Below are 26,995 nucleotides of genomic sequence, written 5' to 3'. Positions count from 1 at the left end.
TGCACTCTGTACACAACACACTCCTGAACCCTGCACTCTGTACACAACACACTCCTGAACCCTGCACTCTGTACACAGCACACTCCTGAACCCTGCACGCTGTATGTAGTACACTGCATAATCCTGCACTCTGTATGTAGCACTTTCCTGAACCCTGCACTCTGTACATAGTGCTCTCCTTAAAGTGGTTGTAAACTCAGAAAAAACCCTGCAAGACAAAGGCATAATGAGCTAGTATGCATCGTATACTAGCTCAGTTTGAAATACTTAACTTAGATTGAAGCTGTTGCAGCGATCCCCGACACACCACTGTGACCGACGACATGTCTCCTGGAAGTTATTTCCAGGTTCCCGGGGCTCCGGCGTTGTGATTGGCTGGAGCCACGATGATGTCACTCCCGGGCATGCATACGGGAGGCACGGCTACTGGAGAAACGAGAGGGCCGTTTCTTCAGTGCGTATGTTCCGATGATGTCGGCACATGAAGATACAGTGAATATCTCCTAAACTGTGCAAGTTTAGGAGATATTCATGGTACCTACAGGTAAGTCTTATTATAGGCTTACCTGTAGGTAAAAGTGATGTAACAGGGTTTACAACCACTTTAATCGTGCACACTGTATGTAGAACACTCCTGAACCCTGCACTATGTACATAGTGTACTCCTGCAAGGCGCCACAACCCCGGCAGAGTTAACATAATTGGTCTGCAACATGGGAGTCTGGTTTTGGCACCAATCGCCGGACGATATAGCCGTCTAGGTGATGGCACCTCCCTCTTCTTTTGCATGTAAGCATGATGTTCGGGGCTGTGATACTGTGGCGCTCCATCATTAGGTATCGTCCCTGGCTGGGCTAGGCACCCTTGGTTGCTTTCTCCACATCACGGACACTATGCCTAGCTTTGATCTATGGTCTTCACCTCCCCACATTATGTTTGCTATGCCTCCTACATGTCACTTTTTAGTTTTGGTTTTTCCTCATCCTTAACTCAGTATTCCTACATTTTCTCTTGGCTTTCTTTTCTTTCTTTCCCTTCGTTTTTTCTTTTTCCTTTGTTTATCCTTTTTTTTTCCCCAGGCTGTCTTATTTTCACCACTAGGTGTGTATCTGTTTTCCCACACATCACATTCAGTATTATGGGTCACCCCACCCATGTTAAATCCCAACTTGCACATTTTTTCACAGAGGTCCCACATGGTTTCGTCATTTTCATTACACATAGGGATCACGCCATGGATGCCTATCCACCATGGATGCTGTCTTTTTTGGTCGTTGTCACACTGTGCATGCTCCCACAACACCTGGGGATGATGTCCTCGGATGACCTGTGGTTTACAGCACTATACCATTAGCACACATATGGTTTTGTAAGTAGTTTGTAGTAGGGGGTCCCTTATTTTTTTTCTGTACCATTTTCTGACCTTGTCAAATCACATTATATATATATATATATATATATATATATATATATATATATTGTATTTTTTATAGATAGATAATATGAGCTTGGTCCTGAAGAGGGGCCTAAAGCCACTCAAAATTACTTTGTGCCAGAAGGTTTGAGGCGGCTTGTCACTGTGCTGTTTGGTGTATTGTAAGTGGGATACTTTGTGGCATTTGTGTAGTAATGGCTTTCTTCGTTCGACTCGACTATGCAGCAAATCGTTCTTCAAGTGCCTCCTTATTGTGCATCTTGACGCACTACATGTTTTCAGAGAGTTCTGTATTTCATCTGAAGTTGTTTGTGGGTTTTTCTTTTCATCTCAAAAATGTTCCTGCCAGTTGTGGCTGAAATTTTTGTTGGTCTACCTGACCGTGGTTTGGTTTCAACAGAACCCCTCATTTTCCACTTCTTGATTACAGTTTGAACACTGCTGATTTTCATTCTCAATTCCTTGGATATCTTATTATATCCCTTTTATACAGTTCAGCACTGGATAAAAGATACAAGGGTCTGGCAGGAGTCCAGAAACTCATTGACCTTTTATACACACACACTCATTACAACAGATCACAGGTGAGGATTGTTACCCTTAATAGCCATTCAAGCCCCTTCATGTCAACTTGTGTGCATGTTATCAGGCCAAAATCACCAGGGTATATAAACTTTTGATCAGGGTCATTTGGGTAGTTTCTGTCGTCATTATGATTTAAAAAAGTAAACACAGTTGATTGATAATAAATGGCTTCAACCAAACACTAACCACGAGTGAAAGAAAAGTTTTTGTGTTATCATTCATATCCTCTGCAAAAATTCATATTCTCTGAAATCATAATTTCATTAAAAATGAAAATGCTCCAAAACACCAAAACACCTCCCCGCTTCGCTAAAACCCCCCCCAAAAAAACGCATGTTGGGAATGCGAGTTCCCGCTATGCAGAGATGTGAACGGGGCTTGACAGCTGAGTGTTTCCGTCCACTTCCTTATATGTATTTGTATAAAGATGGCCATACACTATGCAATCTGATTGTATATTGTGTATTGATTGCATTTCATTTAAAAAACGTGCAGCTGGGAGTGGCAGGGTGGATGATGCAGGATGTGTGCTAATGAGATCAGCTGGTCAACTCCTTCTTGTGCCATGGCCTAAAGTCTGTAAGGACATAAAGACCCATACACACGATCAGACTTTTTGACAACAAACATGAAAATGAGCTGTTTTGGAGCAACATCCGGCTGTGTGTACGCTCCATTGGACAAACTTTTTTGGTTTTCATTGGACTTTTGTTGGCTGTGCGAACGGACAAACTTTCTGGCAACAAAAGTCCGATGGAGCAAAGTCTGATCGTGTGTACAGAAAACCATAGGACTTTTGTACAAAGTACAAACAGGCATGCTTAGAACCAATGCAAAAGATCAGACAACAATACAGAAGTTGACCAAAGGTGGTGGTAAAGAGCAGAAAAAACACGTGATTTGGTGAAAGTTGGCTGAAAAAGTCCTGCTGTGTGTATGCAATACAAGTTCTCGGCTTACGCCCTTTGTACAAAAATCCACAGGAAAGTTTGTACAAAGTCTGATCATGTGTATGAGGCTTAAGACAGAAGCGACAGATACGTCTGGAATCATGGATGTAGGACAGTAAGGCACGTGTCTGTAGATTTTATGGAAAGCTTTGATATTTTTGCACAAAAAGTGCATGAATGTTATATTGGTACATAGGGGAGCTGGAATTTTGAAAAAAAAAAAGTGAACTTAGCCTTTAAAAGTTGATATTGCCATTATATATATATATAAACGAATAAATATTTTTATATTCATTTATTGTTTACGACCGCGTACTTCATATAAAGCCTCAGTCTCTCGCCTTTAATCTATTGATTAGGGATGGAGGCATAGTACCATAGTTGGCCTTGCTTCATTTAAAGTCCCATAAACCCCCATTTTTGTATAGTAAACTTCAAGTGATTGTAAAGGTAAATAAAAAAAATAACAAACATGTCTTATTTACCTTCTCTGTGCAACAGAATTGTACAGAGTGGCCATGAACCTAGGGTTGCCACCTGTCCAGTATTCACCCGGACAGTTCAGATTTTGAATCATGTGTCCGGGTTTCAGTCTGCCTGAAACCCAGACACAATATTCAGACTGGGCTGTGGGCTAGTCACACACAAATCTGTTGCTGTTCGGGAGCTGCAGCGTCTGTCTGGGGGCAGGTTTGCACACCTCCCAACTTTTTGGAGAGGGGAATGAGGGACATCTATTAGCAAAAGTATGTAGGCATAAGGTACTCCCCATGCCATGCCCCCTTAAAGGAGAATTACACTGAAAAATGATTAGTTAAATCCACACGTGCTTTTTTTTACCATTACCGTATATACTCGAGTATAAGCCGAGATTTTCAGCCTCTTTTTTGAGGCTGAAAGTGCCCCCTCGGCTTATACTCGAGTCACCGCTGTCTGACTGCTCGATCAGCGTATCGAGCAGACAGACGGCGGACATTAAAATTCAAAAGCCGCGCCTCCTTCTCCGCCTCCGCCTGTGATAGGCGGAACACTGAATTTCCCAGCAGTCAGTGTTCCGCCTATCACGGACATCCGCTCATTCTCATACTACGGACGACGATGAGAGGATGTCCGTGATAGGCGGAACACAGGCTGCTGGGAAATTGAGTGTTCCGCCTATCACAGGCGGAGGCGGAGGCGCGGCTTTTGAATTGTAGAATGGCCGCCGAGAAGAGCGGCGATCCATCGGCACGACACGGGACGGAGGAGGCACGGGACGGAGGAGGCACGGGACGGAGGAGGCACGGGACGGAGGAGGCTCGGGACGGAGGAGGCTCGGGACGGAGGCTCGGGACACAGGTAGGCTGGACACACACACAAGGCTGCACGGACACACACACAGGGATGGATGGATGGACACACACACACACACACACACACACACACACACACACACGGATGGATGGATGGATGGATGGATACACACACACACACACACACACACAGGGATGGATGGATGGATGGATGGATACACACACACACACACACACACACACACAGGGATGGATGGATGGATGGACACACACACAGGGATGGATGGATGGATGGACACACACACAGGGATGGATGGACGGACACACACACAGGGATGGATGGATGGATGGACACACACACAGGGATGGATGGACGGACACACACACAGGGATGGACGGACACACAGGGATGGACAGCCATGTCTCACCCTCGGCTTATACACGAGTCAATAAGTTTTCCAGTTTTTTGGGGGTAAATTGGGGGCCTCGGCTTATATTCGGGTCGGCCTATACTCGAGTATATACGGTACTATTCCTTTATATTGGCTTTTTAAATTTACAAATGCAGCAATTTAGAGATTGGATGAAAGGTTTAGCACTGGAAAACACTTTTTGAATGATGAAAAGCGCATTTTATATACAACTACGTAGACCGGACCAAAAAGAGGGACTGAGGGAGTGTTCCAAGTCAGGGATAGTCCATCGAAATCAGGGACAGTTGGGAGCTATGGGTTCAGCATCACTGGGGGCGGGACAATGATGTCAGCAAGAGTAGTTTAGCCACATCCACTGTTCGCCATAGCGCACATAGTCTACTCTCCTTATGGCACCTAAAGATGTCCCTGGTCTTTTATAATCCTGTAGTGTATACTACAGAAAAAAAATGTGCCCTGTGCTGATAAAGTGTTTGGGTTTGGCTTGAAGAAAAGGTGGCAACCCTATGCAAACCTCCTCTTTTTGGGTCCCCTGCCGGCACTCCTGGCCCCTTCCCTCTGTCCAGTGCCCCCATGGGAAGCCGCTTCCCATGAGGGCCCTCACTGGATCCACTTCTCTCCTCAAACCTCCGGGTCTCACTGGCTTTGCTGGGGCACCAGGAGCCAGTGAGACCCGGAGGTTTGAAGAGAGAAGAGCTGTAGACACGCATGGTGCTGGAACCAGTGAGGGCTCAGGTAAGTAAAAGGTGGGGGGGGGGGGATGCTGACACTAACATATTTTTTACCTTAATGCAAGAAATGCTTTATAACCACTTTCAGTTGGTGAATAGACAGGAAGGAGCTCAACACAGAGCACTTCCCATTTGTTCACTGTCCAGTGCAGCTGGGGCTGCAGAGAAATGGACTGGGGAAGCTCGGTCCTCAGTCCCTTTTTCTCTGTTTAGACCCTTGATATTTCACCAAAGCCCTCCCCCAACACACGAGGCTCCTAAAGAAATTGTAAAGAAATAATAAAAAAATAATACTGTAAAAAAAAAACAATAAATAGAAAATAATCCAAAAAGTTTAATTGTAAAAAAATAAAAATAAAAACTACTGATACCATCCACTGCCCTACTTACACCAATCTCTGCTCTACTGACACCCTCCATGGCTTTGGGTATATACATGCATGTGTGTTTATGCTCTGGGGTGCACACCCTAATGCAATATGCTGCGCGCACACACATGATGTAAGGGAAATATGGCTGTAGATAAACAGGTACAACTGATCCAGGAGGATTTGTTTCATCTCTGTGTATCATCTGAGGCCAGTCGCTTCACTGGGTACATGGAAGGGTTTACAACCACTTTAAGTATTTTCTTTGCATAAAGCATTTTTGAATAAAAACAGGCTATCAGTGAAATTTCAAATTATTGTGCCTACGCAACATTCAGGTTTTTCATTTCAGTTTCCACTTACAATGTTACATCAGTGATGGTGAACCTTGGCACCCCAGATGTTTTGGAACTACATTTTCCATGATGCTCAACTACACTGCAGAGGGCATGAGAATCATGGGAAAAGTAGTTCCAAAACATCTGGGGTGCCAAGGTTCACCATCACTGTGTTACATAGTAGGTGAGGTTGAAAAAAGACACGTCCATCAAGTCAAACCTATGTGTGTGATTATATGTCAGTATTACATTGTATATCCCTGTATGTTGTGGTCGTTCTGGTGCTTATCTAATAGTTTCTTGAAACTATCAATGCCCCCCGCTGAGACCACCGCCTGTGGAAGGGAATTCCACATCCTTGCCACTCTTACAGTAAAGAACCCTCCACGTAGTTTATAGTTAAACCGCTTTTCTTCTAATTTTAATGAGTGGCCACGAGTCTTGTTAAACTCCCTTCAGCAAAAAAGTTTTATCCCTATTGTGGGGTCACCAGTATGATATTTGTATATTGAAATCATATCCAATCTCAAGCGTCTCTTCTCCAGAGAGAATAAGTTCAGTGCTTACAACTTTTCCTCATAACTAATATCCTCTATAGGGATGAGCTTCGTGTTCGAGTCGAACGTACGTTCGACTCGAACATTGGCTGTTCGGCCGTTCGGCGAATTCCGAACGTTTGGGCCGTTCGCGTCAAAATTCGAGTGGCGCGCGCGGACCACAATGCACTGCGGTGGCGCAGTGCATTGCTGGCTCATGATTGGCCAAGCATGCACTGTGACCCCGCATGCTTGGCCAATCGTAGCGCCAGCAGCGAGGAGAGCCATGATTGGCCACAGGCATCCTGCCTGTGGCCAATCATAGCTCAGGCTGTGTAGTGCACGCCCCACACTATATGAGGCCGCCTTTGAGGCGGCCTCGTGTAGTGTGTTAGCATCTGAAGCAGTGGGTGTTCTGTGTACCTTCAACACAGTACACACCGATCGTTTTTGGCTGATTTCCTATCTTGCTGCTGTGTAGTGGTTGTTGTCTGTGCCCTGACCGCAGTATACACCACTATATTCACCTCACCTATATAGCTAGTGATCTAGCTTTAACCACTTAACAACTGCCCATTGCCGATTAACGGCTTCAGGGCGGTTGTTTAACTCTGAGAGGCCGTTAATTAACAGCCTCCCAGAATTCTGCTCTCGCGCGCCCCCTGGGGCGCGCACTCGAGAGCATCCGTGACCGCCGGGTCCACAGGACCTCGTCGCGGCCGTTTACCACGTGATCGCTCCGTCAAATGACGGAGTGATCACTTGTAAACAAACCGGCGTCATGTTATGACGCCGGTTCCTCCCTCCCCTCTCTGTACCGATCGGTACAGCGGAGGGGAAAGAGATCGGGGTCAGCAGCGATGTGGGCTGCATCTGCAGTGCCCACATCGCTGCTCACCGAATTTAACCCCTCAATTCCCTGCCAATACTCTGCAATACCAGTGCATACTCTGCAGTACCCTGCCATTACTCTGCAGTACCCCGCCATTACTCTGCAGTACCCCGCCATTACTCTGCAGTGCAGTACCCTGCCATTACTCTGCAGTACCCTGCCATTACTCTGCAGTACCCCCCATTACTCTGCAGTACCCCCCAATACTCTGCAGTACCCCCCAATACTCTGCAGTACCCGCCATTACTCTGCAGTACCCCGCCATTACTCTGCAGTGCAGTACCCTGCCATTACTCTGGAGTACCCTGCCATTACTCTGCAGTACCCCCCATTACTCTGCAGTAACCCCCATTACTCTGCAGTACCCTGCCATTACTCTGGAGTACCCCCCAATGCTCTGCAGTACCCTGCTATTACTCTGTAGTACCCCGCCAATACCCCGCCAATACTCTGCAATACCCTGCCATAAATTGCCATATCCAGCCATACTCGGAGATACCCAGCCATACTCGGTGATACCCTGAAATACCCAGCCATAGACGCCCCCCACCCCTCACCGCCCTCCGGTGCTTCTACCAACTCGCCAGTACGATCAAAGCCAGAATCTTTTTTTTATTTTTTATTTCAGGCTTCCCAGCCTAGAGGTGAGATGTGGGGTCATATTGACCCCCAGATTTCACTGTAAAGAGGACCTGTCACCCCATATTCCTATTACAAGGGATGTTTACATTCCTTGTAATAGGAATAAAAGTGATCAAAAATATATTTTTGGGGAAAAAAATGTCAAACTAAAATAAATAAAGTAAAATGAACAATAAAAAAAAAAAAAAATTTTTTAAAGCGCCCATGTCCCCATGTGCTCGCATGCAGAAGCGAACGCATGCGTAAGCCCCGCCCACATATGAAAACGGTGTTCAAACCACACATGTGAGGTATCGCCGAGAACGTTAGAGCGAGAGCAATAATTCTAGTCCTAGACCTCCTCTGCAACTCAAATCATGTAACCAGTAAAAAAAAATGTAAGCGTCGCCTATGGGGATTTTTTAAGTAGCGACGTTTGGCGCCATTCCACGGGCATGTGCAATTTTGAAGAGTGACATGTTTGATATCTATTTACTCAGTATAACTTCATCTTTCACTTTATGCAAACATTGGGCTAACTTTACTGTTTTTTTTGTTTGTTTTTTAAGCACAAAACAGTTTTTTCCCCCCAAAAAACGCGTTTGAAAAATTGCTGTGCAAATACCGTGTGAGATAAAAATTTGCAACGACCACCATTGTATTCTCCAGGGTCTTTTGGTATGCATATGCTGTGTGTGTGAAATAACCTGATAATATGACAATTTTGTGGAAAAAAAAAAGGAAATAGGCCGTCAGTACTTCAGGTGTGATCAATTTTCAGATATTGGCACCATAGCTTGTGGACTCTATAACTTTCACAAAGACCAAATAATATCCACCAATTTGTACTTATTTTTACCAAAGATATGTAGTAGTATGAATTTTGGCCAAAATTTATGAAGAAAAAAATTACTAATCTGCTAAATTTTGCTAAACAGAAACGAAGAAAAATTCATTTTTTCGCAGAATTTTCGGTCTTTTTTCTTTTATAGCACAAAAAATAAAAAACTGAGAGGTGATTAAATACCACCAAAAGAAAGCTCTATTTGTGTGAAAAAAAGGACAAACATTTCCTATAGGTCCAGTGTTGCATGACTGAGTAATTTTCATTCAAAATGTGAGGGCACCGAAAGCTGAAAATTGGTCTGGTTATTAAGGGTGTTTAAGTGCCCAGTGGTCAAGTGGTTAATAATAGAGCTTGCAGTCAGTAGTGTTAGGAGATAGTGCGTGCTGTCTGCGTGCTCTGTACCCAGTACATACCGCTATAATATAGGGCAGGCCCCTACTTTCAAACATCCAACTTACAAACATCTCCTACTTGCAAACGCAAGGAGACAGCAGCAAGTGAGATGAAAAAAGATGGACGACAAAACAAATTATACAGGGGTGATAACCCTTCCCTATGTTTTCCAAAAAGCTTAAAAATAGTTTGTTTGACTGGAGCTACACTTTAAAAATGTACCGGTTGAAAATTACAAACAGATTCAACTTACCACAACAAACCTACACAGTCCCTGTCTTGTTTGCACCGCCTGTATACTGCTGTTCTGAGTATATAGGGCCTGGGGGCCACACGCATTTCCTTTTTTTAATATGGGTACGGGGTTCCCCTTAATATGCGTACAAGACCCAAATAGGCTGGTAATGGGCAGGGAGGGCTACCCATGCCATTTTTCTCAATGATTTTCAACCATATTGCAGGAACCAGATATAACATTAAAACCGCAAGCAGTTTTAAATGGTGTTATTTCCGTTTAATGTCATTTTGTGCAGGAACTGTTCTAAACACGGGAAACACGTGGCACTTCACAGGCATACTACAGACACCCCACAGGCACCATATTTAAAGGAATATTTCACCTTTTTTTTCACTTTAATCGTCATTAAAATCAGTGCTCCCGCCCCAAACCCTTTTTAGGACACTATCTTGCATATTAGCCGTTAAAATTAGCACTTTCCATTTCGAACGTTTGAGTCCCATAGACTTCAATGGGGTTCTAACGTTCGTTTCGAACGCGGGGGTCGTTCGCAAGTTCTGGTGCGAACCGAACCGGGGGGTGTTCGGCTCATCCCTAATCCTCTAGACCCTTTATTAGCTGTGTTGCCCTTCTTTGTACTCGCTCCATTTCCAGTACATCCTTCCTGAGGACTGGTGCTCAGAACTGGACAGCATACTCCAGGTGCGGCGGGACCAGAGTCTTGTAGAGCGGGAGAATTATCGCTTTATCTCTGGAGTTGATCCCCTTTTTTAATGCATACAGGCATACCCCACTTTTAAGTACACAATGGGGTTTATTCACTAAAGCTGAAAAGTGCAAAATCAGGCTCACTTCTGCATAGAAACCAGTGAGCTTCCAGGTTTTATTACCAAAGCTTAATTGAACAAGCTGAGGTTAGAAGCTCATTGGTTTCTATGCAGAAGTGAGCCTGATTTTGCACTTTTCATCTTTAGTAAATAAATCCCATTGTGTACTTAAAAGTGGGGTATGCCTGTACCAATATTCTGTTTGCTTTGTTAGCAGCAGCTTGTCACTGCATGCCATTGCTGAGCCTATCATCTACTAGGACCCCCAGGTCCTTTTCCATGCTAGATTCCCCCAGAGGTTCTCTCGCCAGGGGGATTGCATTCATATTTTTGCTACTCGAATGCATTATTTTACATTTTTCTACATTAAACCTCATTTGCCATGTAGTTGCACATCCCATTAATTTGTTCAGATCTTCTTGTGGAGAAGTTATTGCCCTGCTTGACTTAGTATCATCCACAAATACAGAGATTGAACTGTTTATCCTCCAGGTTGTTTATGAATAAATTAAATAGGATTGGTCCCAGCACAGAACCCCGGGGGACCCCACTACCCACCTCTAACCATTCCGAGTACTCCCCATTTATCACAACCCTCTGAACTCGCCCTTGCAGCCGGTTTCCAATCCATGTACTCACCCTATGGTCCATGCCAACGGACCTTACTTTGTACAGTAAACGTTTATGGGGAACATGCTCTTACATGTGTACCGAGATTTGGGGTCACAGATACAAGGAGTTCACTTTTCTCCCAGACTGTCCATGGTACAGCAGCTAGGCACTACAAGCTGGGCACCATCAGTCATAGCATACCTCCCAACATTTTGAGATGGGAATGAGGGACACCTACTAGCAAATGTATGTAGGCATAGGACACTCCCCCTGCCACACCCCCTTAAAGGAGAATTAACCCCGAAAAAGTTAATTAAATCCACAAGCGCTTTTTTTTTTACCACCACTATTCCTTTATATTGGCTTTTAAAATGTAAAAATGCAGCAATTTAGAAATTGAATGAAAGGTTTAGCACTGGGAAACACTTTTTGAAAGATAAAAAGTGCATTTTATATACAATGATATAGATCAGACCAAAATGAGGGACAAATGAGGAGGAATGAGGGACAGCGGGACATTGCTCCAGATAAGAGACAGTCCCTCGAAATCCGGGACAGTTGGGAGGTATGGCGATAGCGAGCGTCTCAAACACCTTACAGCCTCAGCTGTGCAAACAAAGGCAAATCACAGCACAGCAGCCGAGGCTGTAAAATGGATTTAGCGGGTATATATTTTCAAACTACGGATGTCAGCTAGATAAACGATCTTATATTTTAAGAGAGCCGACCCCCCCCCCACTTTCCAGTAAAAACAATTATCTATGTCCCTGGGAGGTCTAAACCGGCCTTTCCCAAACTTTAAAGGAACCCTTGAAATAACTTTCCAGACTCTTGGAACCCCTGCTAATAATTGCAATAACACTGCCCAGCGCCAGCAGAGAGAGCCACACTGCCCAGCACCACCAGAGAGAGAGCCACACTACCCAGCACCAGCAGAGAGAGCCACACTGCCCAGCAGCAGCAGAGAGAGAGCCACACTGCCCAGCACCACCAGAGAGAGAGCCACACTGCCCAGCACCACCAGAGAGAGAGCCACACTGCCCAACACCACCAGAGAGAGAGCCACACTGCCCAACACCACCAGAGAGAGCCACGCTGCCCAGCACCACCAGAGAGAGAAAGGCTGAGCCACTACCAGGGTACAGACATACTAAACGACTCACCAGAGTCTATATAGAAAGACTACAGGTGGGACTTTATATGAGCCGTGACCATCCGGTACACCGAGCTTCATCCCCGATATTTGGACACAAAGAAGGGAAAAAAGGGGCAACAAAGGGGCAGCGATGGGACTTTATATGAAACAAGACATTGAGGGTCAATTAAATCAATCAATAAAATAATAATTTATTGGCGATGCACAGGGAGATACTACAATAAGTTAATAATACGGCAATGTTATAATACATAAATATACACAAAAATATAGTAAAATAAAATAAATAAAAAATATATGATAATAACATAGTCACATTTATATTCTGTAAGCATTAATGTATATACTTCATATTATAGTAACACAATTACACATAATTAGTAGAAGACCAATAGTATATCCCAAGGTGCATATACAGTAGAAACAAATAAAATGAATTGATGATTTAAATAAATAAATCAAACCCATGGGGGGATCTTGGTTATTGGGGCAAAATATCCACTGGTAAAAAGCTTGACGCGTTTCGTGGACTGTTTCCACTCATCAGGAGCTGCTATAAAAATTGGGGTACCTGTGACAAATAATATACTAAGTATTAATAATAAAGAGTCGCCCCGGGGAACCAAGAGTGAGCGACCGTCCAGCCGGAGGGATCACTGCTGTAGTTTTTGCTGGGTCTGGTAAGAGGGCCTGTTTGCCATTATCCATTACTTATCCTAGAGAGAGACTACTATGTCTGCAGACTCTGACCATGATAATGTGATAATGACATTGTCAAAAAGGGGCAGTGCATGAGTGACCCTAAAATGATGCCCCTCCCCCTGAAAAAAGTTCTGCGGACTACCATGTTTAGGCATCTAGACGTGGTAAAGACGACTTGCTGAAGTTCAAACTGAGCATCAGAATGGGGATTTAAGTGCCTTTGAACGTGGCATGGTTGCCACTTCAGCTGCAACATTCAGATGGTAGGGTCAGAACTTGGCGCAAACAACATGAAAGCATGGATCCACCCTGCCTTGTATCAACTGTTCAGGCTGGTGGTGGAATGGTGTGGATGATATTTTCTTGGCACACTTTGGGCCCCTTAGTACCGATTGAGCATTTTTTAAACACCACGGCCTACTTGAGTATAGTTGCTGACCATGTCCATCCCTTTATGACTACAGTGTTCCCATCTTCTGATGGCTCCTTCCAGCAGGATAATGTACCATGTCACAAAGCTCAAATCATCTCACCACTGGTTTCTTGAACATGACAATGAGGTCACTGTACTCCAATGGTCTCCACACTCAGCAGATCTCAATCCAATAGAGCACCTTTGGGATGTGGCGGGATGGGAGATTCAAATCATGGATGTGCAGCCAACAAATCTGCAGCAACTGTGCGATGCTGTGATGTCACTATGGACCAAAATCTCAGAGGAATGTTTCCAACACCTTGCAGAATCTATGCCACAAAGAATTAGGGAAATTCTGAAGGCAAAGTGTACCTAATAAAGTGGCCTGTGGGTGTAGTTAATCTGGTTGAAAAAAGTCCATCCAGTTCAACCAACCTAGAAAAAAAAAACACACACTTAAATCGAAAACTTCCATATATACAAACCTATACCCATAGTTTATCCAGAGGAAGGCAAAAGAACCCCCCCCCCCAATAAAAAAACATGTTTCTGTTCCCACAACAGGCAATCGGATATTTCCTGGATCAACTTTACCTATAAATATTAGTGTCCAGTTATATTATGTGTATCTAGGAAAGAATCCAGGCCTTTTTTAAACAACCTACTTAGCTGGCCATAACCAGCTCTGGAGGGAGTCTATTCCACATTTTCACATCTCTTACTGTGAAGAATCCTTTCCGTTTTTGTAGAGTAACCACTTCATATCTGTGCTATAGACAGACAAAGCGAAAGACAGCTACAACGCAGCTCTGTTGTTCTCAGGGGGCTTCCATGGACGTCCCCCCGGAACCACGCCCCCTCCCACGTGCTCCCTGGGGCACGCTTTGTGATCTGTGTCCTTCCTTCAGACACAGCTGATCACAGATTGTGGCCCTATACCATGTGATCAGCTGTGTCCAATCACAGCAGATCACAATGTAAACACACTTGCCAGTTATCGGCAGTACTTTCCTCACACCCTGCCACAGCGTAATGAAAGCAGAGCCAGTGACTGGCAAGTGTGACAGGGGGCATGCACACAGATAATCAGCACACTGATCATTAGTGTCCTGATTATCAGTGCAGCCCCATCAGTGCTGCTGCCTATCAGTGCTCATCAGTGCTCTCCATCAGTGCCACCTATCAGTGCCCATCAGTGCCTTTTCATCAGTGCCGCCTATCAGTGACCATCAGCACCGGCCTATTAGTGCCCATCAGTGCTGGCCTATCAGTGCCAGCCTATCAATGCCCATCAGCACTGGCCTATTAGTGCCCATCAGTACCGCCTATCAGTGCCCATCAGCACTGGCCTATTAGTGCCCATCAGTGCCAGCCCATCAGTGCCCATCAATGTTGCCTATCAGCGCCCATCAGTGCTGAACTATCAGCGCCCTTCAGTGCCAGCCTATCGGTGCCCATCAGTGTTGCCTATCAGTGCCCATCAGCACTGGCCTATTAGTGCCCATCAGTGCCAGCCTATCAGTGCTGCCTATCAGTGCCCATCAGTGTTGCCTATCAGTGCCCATCAGTGCTGGCCTATCAGTGCCCATCAGCACTGGCCTATTAGTGCCCATCAGTGCCAGCCCATCAGTGCCCATCAATTTTGCCTATCAGTGCCCATCAGTGCTGGACTATCAGTGCCCATCAGCACTGGCCTATTAGTGCCCATCAGTGCCAGCCTATCAGTGCTGCCTATCAGTGCCCATCAGTGTTGTCTATCAGTGCCCATCAGTGTTGTCTATTAGTGCCCAACAGTGTCAGATACCAATGGAGCCCCATCAGTGCCTCCTAATCAGTGCCCATCCATGCCACCTCAGTGACCATCAGTGCAGTCTATTAGTGCCGATCAGTGTTGCCTATCAGTGTCCATCAGTGTTGCCTATCAGTGCCCATCAGTGCCACCTATCAGTGCCCATCAGCACTGGCCTATTAGTGCCCATCAGTGCCAGCCTATCAGTGCTGCCTATCAGTGCCCATCAGTGTTGTCTATCAGTTCCCATCAGTGCCAGATATAAATGCAGCCCCATCAGTGCCTCCTAATCAATGCCCATCCATGCCACCTCAGTGACCATCAGTGCAGCCTATCAGTGCCCATCAGTGAATGAGAAACATTACTTATTTGCAAAACTTTATAACAGAAACTAAAATATTTTTTGTTTTTCAACATTTTTGGTCGTTTTTGTTTGTTTAGCAAAAAATAAAAAACCCCAGCGGTGATTAAATACCACCAAAAGAAAGCTCTATTTGTGCGAAATATATATATATATATAAATGTCATATGGATACAGTGTTGTATGGCTGAGTAATTGTCATTCAAAGTGTGACAGAGTTGAAAGCTAAAAATTGGGTATAAGTGCCCAGTAATCAAGTGGTTGAATCTCTTTCCCCCCAGATGTAGAGTCCCCCCTTGTCCCCTGTGATGACCTTAAGGTGAATAATTCTACACTGACTTCATTATATGGACACTGATGTATTTATACATGTAACCCGAGGTGGGGTAGGTTCGGATAAACATTTTCTACTGCAATAACTAAAATGAGCCAAAGCAAAAATAATATTGTAGTTCTGAAGAAGCGACCAACTGTTGTTGGACTTGTAGATGTGAAGGAATTCTCGCCCAATCTGATTTTGGCCGGATTGGTTGAAGATCTGAATATCTATGGATGGTGAGAGATGGGACGACCCTTATCATTGGAATCAGAGTTGAAATGTGTTGGATATTTTCATCTAGTGGACTCTGTTTTCTGAAAAGACAAATGTTTTACAATGAAAGCCAAAGCCTCATAACATTCGGTGCCCCCCGATTCTATATCTCTGATTATACTACCACGCCTTCCTCTTTACATTCATGATATACCATATACTATAATACTGCATGAGAAATATCTGTGCTTTTTTCTCATGCAGCTATCAGACCCAACAGCGGCGTTATGCAACTTGTAAGCCTCTGATTGGCTGATATTTTTAAATGACTTGCACAGAGATTTCTCCCATTACCAGCTATAACTGAAATACTAGAAGTACAGTAGAATGATGAGTGTGGCTCACTATCTCCACCCACTGGTAGATGTTGGAATTGCAACTGCATGTGATTTAAAAAAAATAAAAAATTAATTTGCCTGGATGGTTACCATTTGTGCATTTTGTTTCTTAAGAAATGATTACGTAATTACCCCAAATTATTTATTAGAATGTCGAAAATATATATATTTTTTCAAAATGCCTTTTTGTGCACCTATAGGACATTATTTTTTACAATGCAAGCTCTACAAGTGTCTACACACAATGCACTTGATTTACTAAGGCTGCATTCACACCTGAGCGCAGCGTTTCTCAGTGTTTTTATATAGCGTTTTTTTTATTAGCCAATAGAGAAAACTATCATCTGTTGCATCATTTGTAGGTAGGGTTTTCAGCGTTTTTTTAGCTTCTCCATCAGTTTTTATTTATTAAATTATTATTATTCATTTATTTAAAAACAATGGGTAAGGGGCTCGAGTTAAGGTTAGGTTAGGATTATGTGTTGGGGTTAGGATTAGAGGTCAGGGTTTAGGTTAGGGATTAATATTTTATTTATCGTCTTATTTATTTATTAAGGTTAGGGTGTTAATACTACTACTACTTTTTTATTATTATACATGATTTCTATAGCGCCAACATTTTATGCAGTGCTTTACAATGTAGAGGGGGGACAGCATAATTACAGTACAGTTCAATACAGAAGGGACAGGAGGGCCCTGCTCATAGAGCTTACATTCTAAAGAGAGGGGGTGGTGGTATTACTACTACTACTACTAATAATAATAAATTAATAAATAAATGTGAAATAAACACACAATTAAATAAAAATAAACATAAATAAATAAATACAATAAATGAATACTATGCCATAATAAATAAATAAATAAATAACCCCTAACGCTTTAAAAAATAAAATAGCAATAAATAAATCTCCTAACACAAAACAAATAAATACATTATTATTATTAATAATAATAATAATAATAATAATTATTATTATTATAATTATTATTAATGATCATTTTATTTTGTTTGGGTTGTTATTATTATTATTATTATTATGATTATTATTAATTTATTTTTTTGTTTGGGTTTGGGTGTTTATTTCTTCTTTTATTATTATTATTATTATTATTATTTACTTTTTGTGTATTTATTTCACATTTATTTTATAAATTATATAAAGCATGTATAATAATAAAAAAAAAGTAGTAGTAGTATTAACACCCTAACCTTAATAAATAAATAAATAATAATAAGATGATAAATAAAATATTAATCCCTAACCTTAACCCTAACCCCAACACATAATCCTAACCTAACCTTAACTCGAACCCCTTACCCTAACAAAAAAAAACCCGAATAATAATAATAATATAATAAGAAATAAACAGCCAAACCCAAACAAATAAAAAAAATTAATAATAATCATAATAATAATAATAACAACCAAAACAAAATAAAAAGATCATTAATAATAATTAGAATAATTCATATTATTATTATTAATCATTTTATTTTGGGTTGTTATTATTATAATTATTATTTTTTTTTTTTGTTTGGGTTTGGGTGTTTATTTCTTATGATATTATTATTCGCTTTTTTACATTCTATAGAGAGGGGGTGGTGGTGAGACTACTACTACTACTACTAATAATAATAATAATGAATGAATAAATAAATGTGAAATAAATACACAATTAAATAAAAATAATCATAAATAAATATAATAAATGAATACTATGCCACAATAAATAAATAACCCTTAACTCTTTAAAAAATAAAATAGCAATAAATAAACATCCTAAAACAAATAAATGGATGATGATGATGATGATGATGATGATGATGATGATGATGATGATGATTATGAATAATAATTTTTTTTATTGGGTTGATATTATTATAATTACAGTTTACGCAGCATTTTTCAATGTAGAGGGGGGACAGCACAATTACAGTACAGTTCAATACAGAAGGGACAGGAGGGCCCTGCTCGTAGAGTTTACATTCTAAAGAGAGGGGGTGGTGGTACTATTACTAATAATAATAAATGAATAAATAAATGTGAAATAAATACATAATTAAATAAAAATAATCATAAATAAATACAATAAATTAATACTATGCCACAATAAATAAATAAATAACCCCCAACTCTTTAAAAAATAAAATAGCAATAAATAAACATCCTAACACAAAACAAAATACATATATTATTATTATTATTAATAAAAATAATAATAATAATATTATTATTATTATTATTATTAATCATTATTATTTTCTGATTGGGTTTGGGTGTTTATTTCTTATTATATAATTATTATTATTATTTGATTTTTTTTTGTTAGGGTAAGGGGTTTGAGTTAAGGTTAGGTTAGGATTAGGATTATGGGTTGGGGTTAGGGTTAGGATTAGAGGTCAGGGTTTAGGTTAGGGATTAATATTTTATTTGTTGTCTTATTATTATTTATTTATTAAGGTTAGGGTGTTAATACTACTTTTTTTTATTATTATACACGATTTATATTATTATGCCCTGCTCATAGAGCTCACTTTATAAAGAGAAGGGGTGGTGGTGGTACTACTACTACTACTAATAATAATACATGAATAAACAAATGTGAAATAAATACACAATAAATATATAAATAACCCTTAACCCTTTAAAAAATAAAATAAAATAAAACAATAAATAAACACTCTAACACAAAACCAATAAATACATTTATTATTATTATTATTATTATTATTATTATTGTTATTAATAATAATACTATTTATAGTATTATAGTAATTATTATTAATATTTTTTTTGTTTGGGTTTATAATTGTATTATTATTATTATTCACTGTTATTCACTTTTTTTTGTTAGGGTAAGGGGTTCAAGCTAAAGTGAGGTTAGGATTAGGATTATGGGTTGGGGTTAGGATTAGGGATTAATATTTTATTTATTGTCTTATTATTTATTTTTTTATTAATTTTTTGTTAAGGTCAGGGTGTTAATAATACTACTAACAATAATAATAATAATAAATTAATAAATACATGTGAAATAAATACACACATAAATAAAAAGAATAATAAATAAGTGTGAAATAAATAAATACAAAAAAAGTCATAATAAATAAATACATAAATAAATAAGCCCTAACCCTTCAAAAATAAATAAATAAATAAATAAACACCCTAACACAAAACAAATAAATACATTATTATTATTATTATTATTATTAATAATAATAATAATATTATTATTATTAGTAATAATAATACTAATAATTGTTATTATTGTTTATATTATTATTATTATTATTATTATTATTAATAATAATAATAATAATAATAATAATAATAATAATTTATTTATTTGTGTTTGGGTTTTTATTTATTATTATATTATTATTATTTATTTACTATTATTATTTTTTTATGATGCTTTTTAGTTATTTGTGTATTTACTTTACAGTTATTTTTTCATATATTATTTAAATTTTTTGTTTACATTTTTGCATTTGAGCAGAAAATCATGCATAAACACGCATCAACACATGCAAAAAAAGTGCACAAAAATGCGCAAATTGTGCATTTCCATTCATTTCTATGTGAATAAAAATGCTCCAAAAACGGGCAAATCTGCCCAACTGGAGCTACAAAAAAAAAGCTCCAGAACTTTTTTGAGCTTTAGGCGACTTGAAGTGGAGGCATGAACCATCTCCAAAGAGAATAATTGCTGTTTTTTCTCCTCCAGCATTTTGAAGCTTCAAGCTGCAAAACGCTGAGGTGTGAATGGGGCCGAAGGTACAGACTGAGGAAGTTCTAGGGCCGCCCATTATACACCAAAGAGGCTCAGGTTGGGCACCGAGGCTATAAAACCTCATGTACTGGGTATTGCTTGAGTTTAGGCATGCAGGGATCTGCACGTGCTCAAGATACAACACCATCTATACAAATTTTCAGAATTTTTCGGGACAGTCGTGCATCTAAGACCTCCGTCCCTATTATGCCGTGTTTTTGTTTTTAAATACATTTTGTTAATTTGTTACTATTAAAAACAATTTTTTTAATATATTGGTGTCTAAAAAAAGTCCATGATTTCCTCTGATTAAATTGCATTTCTGTATAAGACGTGGCACTTTTTATAACTTCTTGTACACCCGCAGTACCATCCTGCGATGATGTATCTATTGCCAAACTACCCACACAATCAGAGGTGGCTTCGAGGACCAGTATCTGGATGAGACCATCACTGGGCAGGCCTATGGTGGACTACAGGTGGGTTTACCTGTGTTCTTATCAGCCCTTCCTTCTCTGAGCTGGTCGCTCAGCTGTCGGCTAATGGCCAGCTCCTATCTCTCCACAGTGACTCACCTGTTGATGATCCTGCTCGTCAGTCCTGCCTGCTTAAGCCGTCCAGCCCAGATGATCTCTGCCTTCGCCTTGGTCACATCTCTAGAGACGCTCTCCTGTGTTACTGTTAAAGACTTGCTCGGCTAACATTCCTTCTGGCTCCAGATCCTGCTTGCTGTTCTACTATGCTCATCTCTAGCTCCCTGACGTTTTGGCTTGTCTGACTATCTGTTCTGGTTCATGAACTCTGGCTATGTTTTGACTATGTTTACTCTGTTTACCTTTTTATTATTATTAAACAAGTGTGATTTAACTGTACTTCTGTCTCAGAGTCATGGTTTCTGAGCGTTCTGAGCACTGGGACTAAAATGTTTGTTAGTGTGCTTCATGCAGTTTTATTCCTACATGGTTTTCTTATTTAACATCAGACAGATCCAAACACATAAAAAATAAATATATATATATATATTTGGACTGGCACAGATTGGCCAGCCTACATTCAGACACAGAAGCGTATTTTAGTAAATTTAGCACGTTTTAGCAGCCTGTGCTTGCTCATTTGTGCTCATTGTCAGTGTACAGTAAATACCGTACCAAATACATGTTATTCGCCCCTGGACCATTGCTGTTATGGTGTATTACCCACATACTCTTCCACTGCTGACCTCTTCCAATGAAAATACCACTGGATTCATTGACTTTAGTGCTTCTTGAATCTCTGACCTGGAACAAGTGAATATTTCTCCTTTTTTTCTGGCACTACTTTGTCCATGTCTGTAAGGCCTCCATGCACACTAGCGTTTTTTCATAAGCTCAAAAAAACTAGAAGAAAAATAAAAAGACGCTGGATGAAAAATACTGATAATAGCATTTTTGTGCCAGCTTCTAGTAGCATTTTAGTCATTTTTAGAAGCTTTTTTGAGCATTTAGAAGCATTAGCATTTTATTAGATTTGTTTGCAGTACTTGAAGAAAAAAACCCCCAAAAATTAAGCTGTTAGGAGCATTTTAGTAGCATTTAGGAGCATTTAGAAGCATTCAGCATTTTTTTCAAAACGCCCCAAAAAACTCTACAAAACCAATTATTTTTTCTGCTCCTAGACGCTGAACCTCAAAAAACGCTAATAGCCTAACGTAGTGCTCATGGACACATAGGATAACACTATTTATGCTAATAACAGCTTCTAGGAGCTTAAAAAAAACATGCACACTAGCATTTTTTTAAGCTAAAAAAAAATGCTGCAAAAAATGCTGGAGAGAAAACACTGATAATACTGTAGCTTTTTGTAATTTTTTTTTAGGAGCGTCTAGGAGCATTTAGGAGCACTAGCATTTTATTTGCGTTTTTACAGTTCCTTTAAAAAAAAGAAGGGAAAATAAGCTCAAAAAACGCTATTAGTATTATTTTCTGCCTCTAAAAGTCTATGTGTGCATGGACACATAGGTTAACACATAGTTTAACATGCAGGGGCATTTAGAAGCTGAAAAAAATGCCACCCCCCCCCCCCCAGGGGCAGCTCTAAAAACATCCAGTGTGCATGAGGCCTAAATCAGAAGTACTAAACCGGATACAACCAGGCAAACAGCATTTTTAAAGGGAGTTGATCAACAGCAGCCTTCATATATGTTACATGTTACAAATACGGTACATTAAAATGAACCCATGTCTTTACACATTCAAGGCAATGCAACAGGTAAACCACTTCAGCTCCAAAAGGTTTTACCCCCTTCATCATCAGGCCGTTTTTTCCTATGCGGCACTAGGCAACTTTAACTCTCAATTGCTTGGTCATACAACACTTTACCCAAATTCAATTTATACAATTTTATCACACAAATAGAGCTTCCTTTTGGTGGTATTTGATTTTTGCTTTTTTGCGCTATAAATGAAAAAAAAAAATATCTTTTGCTATGCAGCACTGCACTACTTTAACTGTCAATTGCTTGGTCATAAGAAGCTATACCCATATGAAATGTATACCATTTTTATCACACAAATAGAGATTTCTTTTGATGATATTTGATCACCTTTGAGGTTTTTTTTTGTTTTTTTGCACTATAAATGAAGAAAAACAAAACTATATTTTTTATTTTCTCCTATATAACATATCCCATAAAAAGTAAATAAAGAAAAAATCTAATCTCTTAATGAATTTTAACCATCCTAAAGGTTAAGTGGACTTGTAGTGCATCTATTTTCCACTTTTTGTGGTCTTAAGCCCCATACACACTATCAGATTTTCTGCAGAATTTTTCCTTCAGATTTACCAAAACTATATAATATGAGGTCAAACCTTAGGAGTTTTAATGTGTATGCAATCAGGCAGGCCCTTGCACTACATGGTTTTGGTAAATCTGAAGAAACAAATCAGCAGAAAAAATGATAGTGTGTATGGGGCTTTAGGTTAAGTAGGAGAGTGCAAGACCTTTCGTATTCACTTGGGAGGATATCTCTACAATTCTCTTAGATGCCACTAGATGCCCCATAATCCCTTTGGTCATTGCTACCAGCTCCCGTGTAGGACCCTTTCAGGGTTGGCCTATGGACTTCTGTGTAGGAACCTTTCAGGGTTGGCCTACGGACATATGTGTAGGAACCTTTCAGGGTTGGCCTACGGACATATGTGTAGGACCCTTTCAGGGTTGGCCTATGGACATCTGTGTAGGAACTTTTCAAGGTTGGCCTACCGACATCTGTGTAGGACCCTTTCAGGGTTGGTCCCACCATGTTAAAGTTGCTTGCTTTTTGCAAGATCTTCCTTGTGTAACCTTGTGGATTCGTAAGCCTTAGTTGTTTTGAGAAACAGTTAATTTGGTGGGTTTAGTTTCACTTCAAAAGCATTTCCTGTGTGCCTCTCTGATTCTGCTACTAAAAGCTTGGCTCCCCCAAGTTGAGGACAGAGCCCCACCCTCCATCAGTTGGTCCCCTATCTAAAGAAAGAACCCTTATTGGCAGTTGAGGTGCTCTCTATCAGCAGACAGTTGGTGATTGGGTGGGGAATAGCTCTGGGGGTGGAGCTTAGCTAAGAATTTCAGTTCTTGGTTCCCCAATAAAATCAGAAGGGTACACGTATTAGACTTATCTGGCTAACAAAGGTAATAGCTGAGACCTTGTAGCACTTATAGTACTCAAGATTTTCGAATGGGTTTTCTTTGAACTTAGCACAACTTTAGTAGAACTGCACAATGTTTGTGTCATCAGGTTCATATGATTGTCAAACCAACCAATTCCTGTTGGATCATCCAAAACGTTCACTCTCTATGGGCAGTAGATAATCTCCAAAGGCACCCTCTGGCCAACCAATCTCATATTATTAGTACATTTTCTGGGATTCATTTATTTCAGTGAATTACTTTTGTTTCTTACAAAAAAAGTTAGCACCCGAAATGCCTCTGGCATGGAGGTTTAGCTGATACCAGCACTTCGAATGCTTGTTTGTCTTCTAAACGAAAGCTCATGTCTCTGCTACCATTACCATTCTCTTCTTGCCCCAGTCAGGTCTTTCTGACTAGAATCAATGCATTCCGTGTTGCCGATGTTTAATTGATTAGCTACTAATAAAGAATGCTGGCTCATTGGTTGTGATATACAAATAGCCACTAGAGGGAGAATTTACAGACCAGTACATCATTTGAATTACAGTACAGAAATCAGGCAAAACTTTAGTCACATAAAGAAATTGCTTTTAGGTGACAATTGTCATATTTTCGTTATTTATTTAAATAAAATTGAAGTTGAACTCCAGGTATCATCATAATTCCATATAGTTACGTTGGTCCAGCTTGGTACAATGTAAGTATGCATATTTCATGCTTGAGGGTCCATTGGGGAACCTGATAATTATTGTGTAGAGTATTGCAATAAGCGCTGGAAGCTTCTTGGATGCAGTAATACACCTTTACTTTCATGGAGAAATATATTACATGTCTTACAGCATGGAGAAACAGGAACAGGAAGCAGGAATATACAAATACATGCACTGAGATAGACAATACATCCTGTTATATTATGAACTATACACTATAATACTACAGCACCACCTGCTGCATCAATAGGTATAATACATACAGTATTTTCAGTTTATTAACAACTTTACTTTACACACTGTTGTTCTTTTTCAACGATAATCACTGTAGTAGTTGGTACTACTACAGTGATAATTGAGATTATCCTGGTCCCTCTGCACGGTGACCACAAGGGTCATTCCCTTTGCACATGGGGTCACTCACAGGCGACACAAGTTACCTTGTATCTCATACCTGTGGGACCTCTGTAAAAGCTGGCAAGCACTACTACAGTGATCACTATGATCCTCTGTGTCTTAGGTGGAGCAGCTACCCCACTGCACACTAACCACAAGGGGCCACTTGCTCACCACTGCCACCATACGCAGAATACCTTTGTAGCGCCCACCACCTTTAGGTGGGTGCAAATAGATATATGTTAGGAGAAATTGCCACTGCCTTACACTGTTTGTTTAAGCCTGGAGGGTCAATTTGGTTTGGGGAGAGCAGTAGAGTAGAGGGGGGTGTGACCACCTGTTCTTCTTCTGACCTCCATTGCTTCTCCAGGGTAATGTTCTGGAAAGAAGGTGGGGCAGGTACTGAAGAGCAGGCAGTGTATATGGCCCTGGCCCAATCATTAATTTGTATGGGCAGGGGTGGGGTATACATATATACTGAGGTCACATGCTTCCTAGGGGGAGATGGGAAGAGACTAGGGCCAGAGAAGCTTCACAATGTGACCTTCAGGAGCAGGCTCAAAGGCCTGGGGGTTCAGAGACCCCAGCGCTGGAGAGCAGGAACCTAACTGGAAGGCCTGAGACCTCAGAGCTGGATGGTTCAAGCCTACAAAAAGCAAAAACCCTGGGGGAAGAAACCAGGCATCCCCGCTGGGATGGATCATAGGACAAGAACCGGGAAGTAGCTGCAAAGCGGACAGAGTAGACCAGGGGCGCCTGGACTTTCCTGAACTGGCCTGGGGAGGATTTGCAGGAGGCGAGAGAGGCAGATGAGGCCTGGGACTTCCAGCATTCCAATTTACCAAGGTGTGTTTCAGAGGGGCATCGGCCAGTTCGCTAAGGGAAAGGGTCTTAGCTACTCAATATGAAACAAGCAGCTCATACTTCCTCGCACTACTGATAACACCATGGACTGCAGCAAGAAAATAAACTTTCACTGTTCAAATGTGTCTGTTGTTACTCATGTGGGGTGGAAGAGCAGGGTTACACCAGCAGTACTGTAATGAACTACACCAGCAGTTCCCAAGGGAGTAGTGCGCTACACCTCGCATTTCTTTTCAATGAATACAAGGCATTCTGTGATTGGACAAGGTAGATGGGAGGGGCCGTGACATCATGATCGCCTTATGATTCCATCATAAGTTAGCAATACTTTATTAAAACACACATACATACAGTGCCTTGCAAAAGTATTCACCCCCTTGGCATTTTTTTTGTGTTTTGTTGCCTCACAACCTGGAATTAACATGGATTGTTTGAGGATTTGAATCATTTCATTTACAGAACATGCCCACAACTTTGAAGATGTTTTTTTTTATTGTGAAGCAAGCAACAAAATAACAGAAAAAGTTAATGTGCATAACTATTCACCCCCCTAAAATCAATACTTTGTAGAGCCACCAATTGCGGCTATCACAGCTCCAAGACGCTTTGGATAAGTCTCTCTACATGTTTCCCCTTAAACCACTCAAGTGTTGCTTTAGCAGTGTGTTTGGGGTCATTGTCCTGATGGAAGGTGAACCTCCATCCTAGCCTCAAATCAAACACAGAGTGGTACAGGTTTTGCTCAAGAATATCCCTGTATTTAGCACCATCCATCTTTCCCTCAACTCTGACCAGTTTCCCAGTCCCAACTGCTGAAAAACATTCCCACAGCATGATGCTGCCACCACCATGTTTCACAGTGGGGATGGTGTTCATTGGGTGATGTGATGTGTTGGGTTTGCGCCAAACATAGCGTTTTCTTTCATGGCCAAAAACTTTAATTTTAGTCTCATCAGACCAGAGAACCTTCTGTCATACATTTTGGGAGTCTCCCACATGCATTTTCACAAGTGCCATTTTGTTTTTTGCTGAAAGTAATGGCTTTCTTCTGGCCACTCTGCCATAAAGCCCAACTCTGTGGAGCGTATGGTTTATTTTTGTCCTATGTACAGATACTCCAGTCTCTGCTGTGGAACTCTGCAGC

General features: G+C 40.8%; 1 long non-coding RNA gene across 1 annotated transcript in view; it reads left to right on the top strand.

Moving 5' to 3' along the window:
* LOC143934924 (uncharacterized) overlaps positions 1-21,104 on the top strand; it is a 42,556-nt gene extending 21,452 nt beyond the window's left edge. The window contains exons 3-4 of the long non-coding RNA XR_013263431.1: positions 20,600-20,711; positions 20,800-21,104. This is a non-coding gene — a long non-coding RNA (uncharacterized LOC143934924). The remainder of the gene's footprint in view (positions 1-20,599; positions 20,712-20,799) is intronic.
* The last annotated feature ends 5,891 nt before the right edge of the window (positions 21,105-26,995 follow it).

This window comes from Lithobates pipiens, unplaced genomic scaffold (genome assembly GCF_037356315.1).
Source record: "Lithobates pipiens isolate NorthernLeopardFrog02 unplaced genomic scaffold, aLitPip1_a1.2 Scaffold_28, whole genome shotgun sequence".
Lineage (NCBI taxonomy): Eukaryota > Metazoa > Chordata > Amphibia > Anura > Ranidae > Lithobates > Lithobates pipiens.
Note: the sequence above shows the minus strand (reverse complement) of the source record. Positions and strands in the feature narration are given on the sequence as shown.